The following is an 11,187-nucleotide window of genomic DNA, read 5'->3' as shown; positions in this document are numbered from 1 at the left end:
TTCTGTAGGACAGAAAACCTTGTCCCGCGATTTCGGGGAAAGTGTCAGATGACTGGCAAGAATAACTTCGAAGCGTAACTCCGGTAAAAAGTTGAATCAAGATAAATGACTGGATATCGACCTACAGCGACTAAATATATGAGCACTGCCAAAATATTACATTATTGGGAAACAGCCGATCAACTCTATTAACTCATATATATATATATATATAAACTTATCAGTGTTGGCCCCACCGTCAGCGCATTGTGACAGGGTGGTCGGACGAGAAATCGGCCAACGCGGTTGCGGCAACGTGTTGCCCAACTGCTGTTTTGGCCGCGATGTGAGAGGATCGCCGCCAAGATGATTTCCTCGTGTCACTGGATGGAGTTGTCCAACCGTTGCCCCAGTGTGACAGGGCCCTTAACGATCGCGCACGAACATTAAGAGCGAGTTTTAGTAGATGGTTTTTGAAGGCCCGCTACCGCTACGGGCGCGCGCTTCACAGCTTGCATCAAAGTGGCAGCGCGAGCTCCCGCCACAAATGACGTGCCCTGAACACACGATCTACTCTCTTTATTAAATTGCCGCTCGCTCAAGCGCGTTGTAGCACCGAAGTGCGAGCAGTACAGGGGACTGGCACTGCGTTGTGCAATGCAGCGTACTCCTCGCTGTGTAGTGAATTGCGCAAACCACTTTGCAGACAGCTGTGCAAAGTTTGCATCACGCGATATATGGCCGCTCAGCTAATCTCCATTGTTCCCATCATTCTCGAGCCGCTAGTTTCGGTTTCGCGGCAGACCCCACCGAAACAAAATTTGAGATGTCTACAAAAGTACACCAAAACATCGCGAAAAAAAAATAAAGACATCTCTTATGATTATAATGTAATTAAATGCAAAGGTGCAAGCGAGCTGGACAAGAATGATGAAAATAATCCCTGGAGAAGGGGGACAAGAGGGACAAAGGACAAAGACAAATCTCCAAACACAGCTAGGTGACTGGTGCGCGACTGAAGAAATCCGCCTGGTCCGGGTATCGAACCCGAGACCTCTCCATTACAGGTGGAGCGCTCTACCAACTGAGCTAACCAGGGGTTAGACGTCAGTAGAGCAAACGGGTTTTATCAGCCGCCACCAGTCTGACACCAACAAGGGTGAAGCTTGCAATTTAAGGTTCTCCAGGGATTATTTTCATCATTCTTGTCCAGCTCGGTTGCACCTTTGCGTTTAATTCTATTATAATCATAACCTTAAATTGCAAGCTTCACCCTTGTTGGTGTTAGACTGGTGGCGGCTGATAAAACCCGTTTGCTCTACTGACGTCTAACCCCTGGTTAGCTCAGTTGGTAGAGCGCTCCACTTGTAATGGAGAGGCCCCGGGTTCGATACCCGGACCAGGCGGATTTTTTCAGTCGCGCACCAGTCACCTAGCTGTGTTAGGATATTTGCGTTTGTCCTTTGTCCCTCCTGTTCCCCTTCTCCAATGATTATTTTAAACATCTCTTAATTTAGGGTGACTTCCTACACCATAGAAACAGTAGTAACCCTAAAATTAAGCTTCACGATGACCGAAAAAGGTGTCGTTATTCTGAAGCGTATAGCTTCTTCAGTGGCCCTATAGTTGTCCACATGTGGTCGCACGATCGCTTGCGTCAGCCAATAGGAGTGAGGCGTCAACCACGATCGTAAGACTTTTGCGTCACGCCAACACCACCTAGACAGAAGGCCTCCGCACCGTAATCTCACCGATCGAGGCTTGAGATTGGACACGAGGGCTGTGTCAGTGTTCGGCTGGGGCTATGTGAAGAGCAAGTCGTCTGCTTCTCTTGCAGGGGTTGCGATGACGTCAGAACGACGCCGAGTTTTGATTGGCTCCGACTGAAGGACAGTGGGTAGACCTCGAAACAGCTCGCTTTGAGCTCCATACTCACTATTCTTCAATCAGAGCCAATCAGAACTTCGCGTCGTCCTGACGTCATCGCAACCCCTGCAAAGGAAGCAGACGACTTGCTCTCCGCATTGTGTCCAATCAGCGCGTCGAAGGTCAGGCTCAGGCCCAATAGCCGAGTTAGCGCGATCCGACTTTAATGACATTTCGTAGAGGGAGAGGATACCGCGCAAATGCTTTTATTGTTATAGGTGATGTTGGTCACGGCCGAGCGTTTTGACGTTTCCTCAAAGTTACCCTCGCCAACGACGTTTTACTCTCGCGCGCCGTTACACTTCAAGTCGCACCGCCGTCGACGCTAAAGTTCGATTGAACCAATCCAGCAGCTTAAAAAGTGGATCGTCACGACGCTTGTTGTCTTTGCAGGTTTTCTGCCACCGGTTAAACCAATCATTCACAAAAGAAAGGGTGCCGTATTGACTGGATCCCTCGGATCATAGCTTCGGCTACCTGCGTCTGCTTAGGACCGAGCTCTTGTGATCCCTCGTGGCCAAGAGAATACGCTGACTCGCTGGCGCCATCGAGGAGGTGACTCTGAAACTTCATTTCCCTAGAGCGAATGTTTTTGCGGTATTTGCGAGATCACATCTACGAAAAGTGGTCGTTTGTAATATTATAAAAAAAAAATATTTTCTGCGAAAAAAGAAATGAACGATGCGCAAAAAATGAGCGAACACGCGGAAATACCAAGTGTTCAGTATTCAGTAAACCCAAGACCCTTTTGCATCAAGACAATCGCTCCCAAAAGAACGTTGCAAACACGTTAATATATATATATATATATATAAACGAATATGTGCAGATGAAGGAACCGTACTTAATCCAATGAATCAAAGAATCAAAGTTTTCAGGAACCCGCCGAAAGCCAAAAAACGGCGGAGTGCCCGTGTTGTATATATATATATATATATATATATATATATATATATATATATATATATATATATATATATATATTGTAGCGTACAGGGAAGACCAGGCGGTGCGAGTCAGGACAGGTCCGCTTTTACTACCGTCTGCCCAGCCTCTTAGCCGAGAATCAAAAAAAGGCGCGCGATCGTTGTCTTCTTCACCGGTCCCATTGCACAGCGTCGTCTTCGCTACAATTCCCCCCGATCAGGATGCTGCCATCCTGGCAGAAGGAGTTGGGGGGTCTGAGGAGAAGTAGGGCTTCATCCGTGACACGTGAACGATTTCTCGATGGTGACGGCGACGATCGCTGGGAGGGGGGACGGGTTCCACCTTGTAGTTGACTGGTGACGTTGATTCTAGGACTTTGTAAGGGCCATGATATTTGCGAAGAAGTTTCGAAGAAAGTCCAGGCTGTTTCATGGGCATCCATACCCACACCAGATCACCGTTGTTGTAGGTTACGGAACGGTGATGATCATCATAACGGTGCTTTTCGTGGTTTTGATGCTCAGATGTGCGAAAACGAGCTAACTGCCGACATTCTTCTGCGCGGTTCATGTCTTCGGCAAAGGTGGTATGCTCGGTAACATCTGGTCGATAACGCAGGATTGTGTCCATTGTGCATGACACTTCGCGATTATATGTGAGTATAAAAGGAGAGTAGTGTGTCGTGTCTTGAGTGGCGGTGTTGTAGGCGAAAGTGATGAAAGGTAGTATACGGTCCCAGTTGTCGTGGTCCTGGGAGACATACATGGAAAGCATATCTGAAAGTGTGCGATTAAAACGTTCCGTAAGGCCGTTGGTCTGGGGGTGATAGGCGGACGTTCAACGATGAATAACATTACACTCTCTTAGAATGTTTTCGACAACTTGGGATAGAAAAACTGTTCCCCTGTCGCTGAGTAGCTCGCGAGGAGATCCATGCCGCAGTACTATACTATGTAAAATAAAGGATGCAACTTCGCGAGAATCTGCATGGGGCAGGGCGGCAGTCTCAGCGTAGCGTGTCAGATGGTCAATGGCGACGACAACCCAGTGGTTTCCTTGGGATGATTTGGGAAGAGGACCATACAAGTCAATTCCCACTCGTTCAAATGGTTTCTCGGGAACAAGTATGGGTTGTAGCAAGCCAGCCGGCTGCTGGGGCGGTTGTTTCCGTTGTTGGCAGAGTAGGCAAGAACGAACATACTTTTGTATGGAGCGATACATGCCGGACCAGTAATATCGGCCACGTACACGTTGGTAGGTCTTCGAGATGCCAAGATGGCCAGACGTTGGATCGTCATGGAAGCACCGTAGCACATCCATACGAAGTTGCCGAGGAAGTGCTAATAACCATCGCTGACCATCGGTGGAGTAGTTACGGCGGTACAAGAGGCCATCTCGAACAGAAAAATGTCGCGCTCGTTTGCAAAACTTGCGGTTGTCGGAAGTGGATGCACCTGTGATATGTTGCACGAGGGCGGCAGTACCAGGATCTTGAAGTTGTTCTTGTGCCACCGTATCGAGAGAGAGAGAAGCCAATGTGATGGGGTTGTCGTCGTCTTGAGTTTCGATCGTCGGTAGAGGGCAACGTGAAAGAGCGTCGGCGTCTTGATGCTTGCGTCCGGATCTATGTGTCACTGAAAAGTCGTACTCTTGTAGTCGAAGTGACCAGCGTCCTAAACGTCCAGAGGGGTCCTTTAATGACGTGAGCCAACAAAGGGCGTGATGGTCCGTGATGATGTTGAAGTGCCGGCCGTACAGGTATGGTCGAAATTTGGAAGTAGCCCAGATAATTGCTAGACATTCTTTTTCAGTTGTCGAATAGTTACGTTCAGCCTTCGAGAGGGTGCGACTAGCATACGCTACGACGTTTTCAAGTTGGGGTGATTTTCGTTGTATCAGGACTGCGCCTATCCCATAACCACTGGCATCAGTGTGGATCTCAGTGGGGGCTGAGGGGTCAAAATGACACATGATTGGGTCTTGTGTCAAACGAGCAACGAGCTGATTAAAGGCATGTTGGCACTCTGGAGTCCAATGAAAATGCTTTGTTGTGTCTAATAACGTGTGTAAGGGGGCGGCGATGGTTGCGAATCCTTGTACAAACCGCCGAAAATATGAGCAAAGACCTAGAAAACTGCGAAGCTCCTTAACTGTTTTGGGGATAGGACATTCGGTGACAGCTCGAATTTTGTCCGGGTCAGGTCGAACACCCTTATTCGATACTACGTGGCCTAGCACTTTGATTTCTCTCGCTGCGAAGTGACACTTTTTGGTGTTTAGTTTTAAATTCGCGTTTGCAATGCACGATAGAACTGTGGCCACACGTTCCAGATGAACTGCGAACGTTGGTGCAAAAATAATAATGTCATCCAAATAGCAAAGGCAGATTTGCCACTTCAATCCTCGAAGAACAGTATCCATCAGGCGTTCGAAGGTGGCCGGAGCATTGCATAGGCCGAACGGCATAACATTGAATTCGTATAAACCGTCTGGCGTGATAAATGCGGTTTTGGGTTTGTCAGTTGAATTCATTGGAATCTGCCAATATCCCGATTTTAAATCCAGCGATGTAAAAAATTCAGCGCCTTGGAGGCAATCTAAGGCGTCATCAATTCGTGGAATGGGGTACACATCTTTGGTCGTGATTTTGTTGAGGCGGCGGTAGTCCACACAAAAGCGAATACTGCCGTCCTTTTTCTTTTCTAAGACCACAGGAGAGGACCAAGGACTTGAAGACTTTCTGATTACTTCTTTTTGCAACATTTCAGTCACTTGTTGCTCTATTATCTCTCTTTCTTTCATTGAGACCCTGTAAGGACGTGTTCGGATGGGACTATGACCCTGCGTGTCTATCCTATGCTCAGCTGTTGAAACTGTGCCTAAAGGTAGGTCATTTAGATCGAAAAGTTTGTGATACGATTTTAAGAGACTTAGCATTTGTGCTCTTTGATGACCGGTGAGGTTCCCGTCGATGGTATTCGGAAGGCGATCGAAAACATCATTTTCTTTGATAGGATCTTGGGAAAACGGTTGCGAGGAGGGTGTGTCGTTGAGGGCAATGATATTGATGTCAGTCGCCAATGTTACGGTGCCTAGAACTGTGTTCTCCGGTATTAGTATGGACTCGTGTGTAACGTTGATTATGATGATGTACGTCGACACTGGGCCGATATGGGCGATGCCACGTGGGACGAGCAAACCTTTTTTTTCCAATAAGGCAGAAGTGGGCGTGATGAAGTAATCTCCCGGTGAGAGTGAAGAGCAATTAATGAGAACGAAAGATGAACTTCGAGGCGTAATAACAGTGTCTTCTGATGCTCGTACTTTGTTTACCAGCGCAGAAACATGCTGGTCGTCATGAGGCAACTCCTGGAGGGAAAGCTGTGAATTCCCGCAAAAAATGATTGCATGAGTAATAGAAAGGAAATCCCAGCCAAGAATAATTTCATGTGTGCATGATGAGAGGACGACAAATTGAACTGAATATAATAGGCCCTGTATTATAATCCGTGCTGTACAAAGTCCGACGGGTTTAAGTAAGTTTGATCCTGCAGTTCTGAGATTACCTTCAAACGGTGTCACGACTTTCTTGAGGCGTCGACAGAGATTTAAGCGCATAACGGAAATAGAGGCGCCTGTATCAATTAATGCTTGTACGTTTTGACTTTCAATTTGGATTACGACGACGTTAGAGGGGGGTTGATGAGGACTTGAGCAGTATGAAGATGTCGCAGCTGGTGCCTCAGGAGCTGCGGTTAAAAGTTTCCCCCTTGTGATGGAGCAGTGGACCCTGATGGGACCATAGGGGACGTTGAGCGGTGACGTTGCGGTGATGGCGACTGTCGACGCGAAAATCCCGGTGAACTACCGGCGAACCTTGTGGTTGGAGAGTTTGACCGGGTGTATCCGGGAGTCTGGTTATAATGGGTGGGGTTCGCAGTGATGCTTGTATGGACGTTTGCAGACTCTTCGGCTTGGCGGCGACGGCATACGCGCATAACGTGTCCTGGTATGCCACAGTAATAGCAGGTAGGGCGGTTGTAGAGCTGTGGGCGAGTAGCTTGCTGGTGTGGTTGAGTGTATCCAAAGGGTTGTACGTATGGCATGGTTACAGCAGGATAATGAGGTCGGAGCATTGGAGGTGAAGCTGCAATTTCTGCGTAGGTCGGCAGCATGGGCTGTGCCGGTGCTGTAAGCGGCGAGGATATAGGCACGGTAGACGCAATCTCGTTCTGGACGAGGGACCGGAGTGCCGATTGTGTTGGTGTAGTTGACGGCTGTGTGAGTTGGAGAGCTTGCGAAACCTCCTCGTGAACAATCTGCTGGATGAGCTGGCGCAAACTGTTGATGTTGATATATGTTGATGGCCCCGATATACTGCTCACCTCAGGAAGACGTTGTACTGTAGCGGCTGAGGCCAAGCGTTGGGTTTTTAGTTCTTGGAACTGCTGACAGATTTCCACAATCTTGCTAACGGTGGTTGGATTACTCACGAGGATAACTTGGAAAACATCCTCGGCGATTCCCTTTAAAAGATGACGGACCTTTTCGGGTTCCGTCATGTTGATATCAACTCGGCGGCAAAGATCCAGCACGTCTTCGATGTAGGACGTGAAGGTTTCCGTTGGCTGCTGGGCCCGCGAGGACAGCTTTCGCTCGGCCACAATCTGTCGCATTGTAGGTCTTCCGAAAACTTCCTTAAGGCGGGTAGCGAATGTCGCCCAGCTGTCAAATTCTTGCTCGTGGTTGAGGTACCACAGTTTTGCAACATCGGATAGGTAGAAAACCACGGTGGTCAGCTTAGTGACATCGCTCCAGTGATTGTATCGACTGGCGCGGTCGTAAGCGTCAATCCAGTCGTCCACGTCGGCGTCCCCGATTCCGGAGAATAAGGGAGGCTCACGTTGGCGAGCGGTGAGTACCGATGGGGCCGTGGTGTCGGCTTGGGTGGCCGTGGAAGTTGTGGTGGTATTCATTCCGACAGAGGAATGCGGCATTGGTGTTGTCGATGTGAGGGCTCGGCTTCTCAGCTCCACGGCTGACGTCGAGGTAGGTGGGAAAGCCCGCACCTCCACCACTTGTAGCGTACAGGGAAGACCAGGCGGTGCGAGTCAGGACAGGTCCGCTTTTACTACCGTCTGCCCAGCCTCTTAGCCGAGAATCAAAAAAAGGCGCGCGATCGTTGTCTTCTTCACCGGTCCCATTGCACAGCGTCGTCTTCGCTACAATATATATATATATATATATATATATATATATATATATATACGTTGTCGATTTGACGTGGATGTGACGTGGCCGTGGATGTGACGCGGATGTGACGTGGATGTGACGCGGGAAATATTTAATAGGTTTATAGGCACGTGTTAGTAAACAGTTACAAGCGTGCGAACCAGCCTTAAAGAAATGTGAAACATAACATAGAAGTGCCGATGTCGTGTTTTGTGAAACTCGTGTCGCGTTGCCCGCGTATAGTTTGCATTCCTCGTTGGGGAAGATCGTCCTCGCGCTATCGTTTAGTGACAGGGTGCCGTATACGTCTGCCGCACGAGGAGGATACGGTGTCGTGCGGCTGCACCGGTCCGTATACTAGCGCGGTCACTTATGTCGATGCTCACGCGGACACGTGTTCCGTCGTCGCAACGAGAGCTGGGCGCTTCTGGGCGGAGATTTAACGAAGGGCACGGCTCAGATCACCTTCTTCCAAGGAATCATCTCAAAGAAAACGGCCTTTAACTCAAATGACGCGTGTCGAATAGTGCTAATGGTTTTTTTTTTTTTTTTTTTTTTTTGGGGGGGGGGGGGGGGGGTGGGGTTATTTGTACACCGGTACCCTATATTACGATTACGTATGTTGTAAGGGTGAAGCCACGGGTGAATCTCTCGAACACCTCTTTACCTTCATGGTGAGAGTTAGCATAATCTCAGACTCCTGTTATAAACCTCTGTCCTATCTTTTTTTTTAACCGTCCTCTGTTTCCGGATTCCTAGCCGGACAGCGTGTTGGTTGGGAGAGGCACCTTTCCTCCGAACTGCTACAGAACATAGGAACTGAATTTGCAGCATCTCGGCGTCACCGGGAATCGACAACCTGTCATGGTACGCTTAACGAATCGTGAGATGGAATCCAACAGCGTCTCTTTTATCAAGTTGCAAGCACTGACCGACGACCCTCGCTGGGAGGCCAATCAAGACGCAGCACGTGGTGGGTGGCGCTCTGTTCTGTAACCTCCTTGGCCGGGTCGGGAACACGGCGGGAATTATTTGCTTTTGTCTGTCATTGTCTGGTCTTGTCACGGTGCTGATTGCTGAACTGTCCAGTAATGAATGGCAACATTGATGAGAGGATATTTAAAAGAAATTCGACATATAGCTTCTACACTACGTCTCAGAAAACGAAACCTGGTTTTTCGTTCCGCATAAATAAAATACGCATAGCAGAAAGCTGGAAATGGGTGCGAATGTGACACTAGTAGGTGTAGATAAAATGCAGATGTTTGGCAACATGACGCGAATAGGTTAAAGCAGAAAAGATAGACATAAAGCAGAGAAACTATATTTCCATATAAGACGACATTTACTTAGGCCGTTAACGTAGCAGCTTGGGTGATTTGGTTGCTTATATTAACACACAGTATACAGCGCACTACTGCAAAAGCACACTCATACCATACACTCCTCCTAAAGAGTGAGAGTACGGTGTAAGTGTGATTTTGCAGTAGTGCGCGGTAGTGTGTGTTACTTAAGCCGTCATGCCAAGAAATGACATTCGACATGACCCGTGGCATTTATTTGAACGAAACAGATTTGTCACCAAGAAAAAAATACTAATAAATGTCTCGCTGTTTTTTTTTTTTCTCTTTGAAATAGATGTTTAAGACAGCCGCAATGCCATTTCCTAGATTGATGGACATTAGACTGAAGTGGTTATATAGAAATTTTGTTTTTCTGCGTTGTATCTTGATTCAGGTAACGTCATGTTCTAAACCTTTCGCATGATATCACCACCGATAAACTCACATTCACACACAAAAAAAAAATTAACTTTCTGGGAAGCGTTTTTTTTGTTTTTTTTTCCAATGCGCGTGTTGAAAAGTTGGGTTCTGATTCTTCTCTTGATCGGCTGTATAACGTACACTAAAGAAAAAAACAGAACACGAAAACATTTATTGGCATGGTGGAAACCAGTTGACAAAGTGTAGATAGAACACGATATCTGGGTCCCTAAGTATCCTGCCATGCCACGAGAATGTCGGCCCGACATCTGACCGCCGCGATTGGCTAGCGCTGCGCTTGACCTTGACCAATCGCGACCGTCAAAAAACTCGCCGTTTTCGCCGAGTGTCCAGCTCAGAACCCCTGCATAGAACACCTTTTAAAATCCACGTAGCAAAGCATGCACCCATTAATTCCTTATAAACCGTAATACCATCGATTCTTAATACTGTAAAAACAACGGTAAGTGTTATATATATATATATCTGAACGAGAAACCGAGAATATTGATTCGGTCATATTGGTTTTTATTTTGTTTTACAGCCTGTTAATAATTCGTTGGGGAGTTGGGGATCGTTTGGATAGTAACACTATGCTTCCTTATTTTATAGAAAGCGAGACAATGGAAAGGTGCTGAAGTTAGCAGGCAGCTAGGTTTTGTTAGTATTTATGCCTTCTTATTCATTACTTCCATATGCCTTTAACGAGGTATCGACTTAAACCCTCTCATTCCTCTTCTCCAGGACAGCGTGGCCAACCGGGACAATAGACCCTTTTCAAAGCCTTATCGAGCAACATTGGCCGTCGCCATTTCTGGGGCACGAAGCGTGGGATTGGATTCGAGACATCGGCGAACACTGACGGAGGCCTCCTGTCTAATACCTGTTCAGAATACGTGCCCAAACAATGGCGGATTCACATAATTGGCACAGCAGCCACTGGGTGGCGCGCACTTTTGAAAAGGTTCTATTGCCTTAGGATAAAGGGACCATGAAATGATTTTAAAATCGAATTTCATCCACCGCACGTCGTAAAAGGTGTGAAAAGAAACGCAAAAATAGGGAGCTAAAAAAATTATTTGCCACAGAACTTTTAAAAGAAAACTGGACTCTTTTGCGCCTTTCCTTCGAAAGCTTTCTGCCTTTTCACTACGATGCATCCGCGGAAACGGAGCACGTCAGCCGAATCCACGTCGCCTATTCGGTAAGAGCCTACCTCACCAGCACCGGGATCCTAAACATTAGGATCCCGGTGCCGGCGAATGTTTCCTAAAAGTTTTGTTAAATAATATTCAGATCCACATTTTGTAGCATAATTAGAGATGTGTGGCGAAAATTGCCAAATTTGATAATGCTAAGA

Source organism: Ixodes scapularis, unplaced genomic scaffold (assembly GCF_016920785.2).
Source record: "Ixodes scapularis isolate PalLabHiFi unplaced genomic scaffold, ASM1692078v2 PGA_scaffold4__175_contigs__length_147842914, whole genome shotgun sequence".
NCBI lineage: Eukaryota > Metazoa > Arthropoda > Arachnida > Ixodida > Ixodidae > Ixodes > Ixodes scapularis.
Note: the sequence above shows the minus strand (reverse complement) of the source record.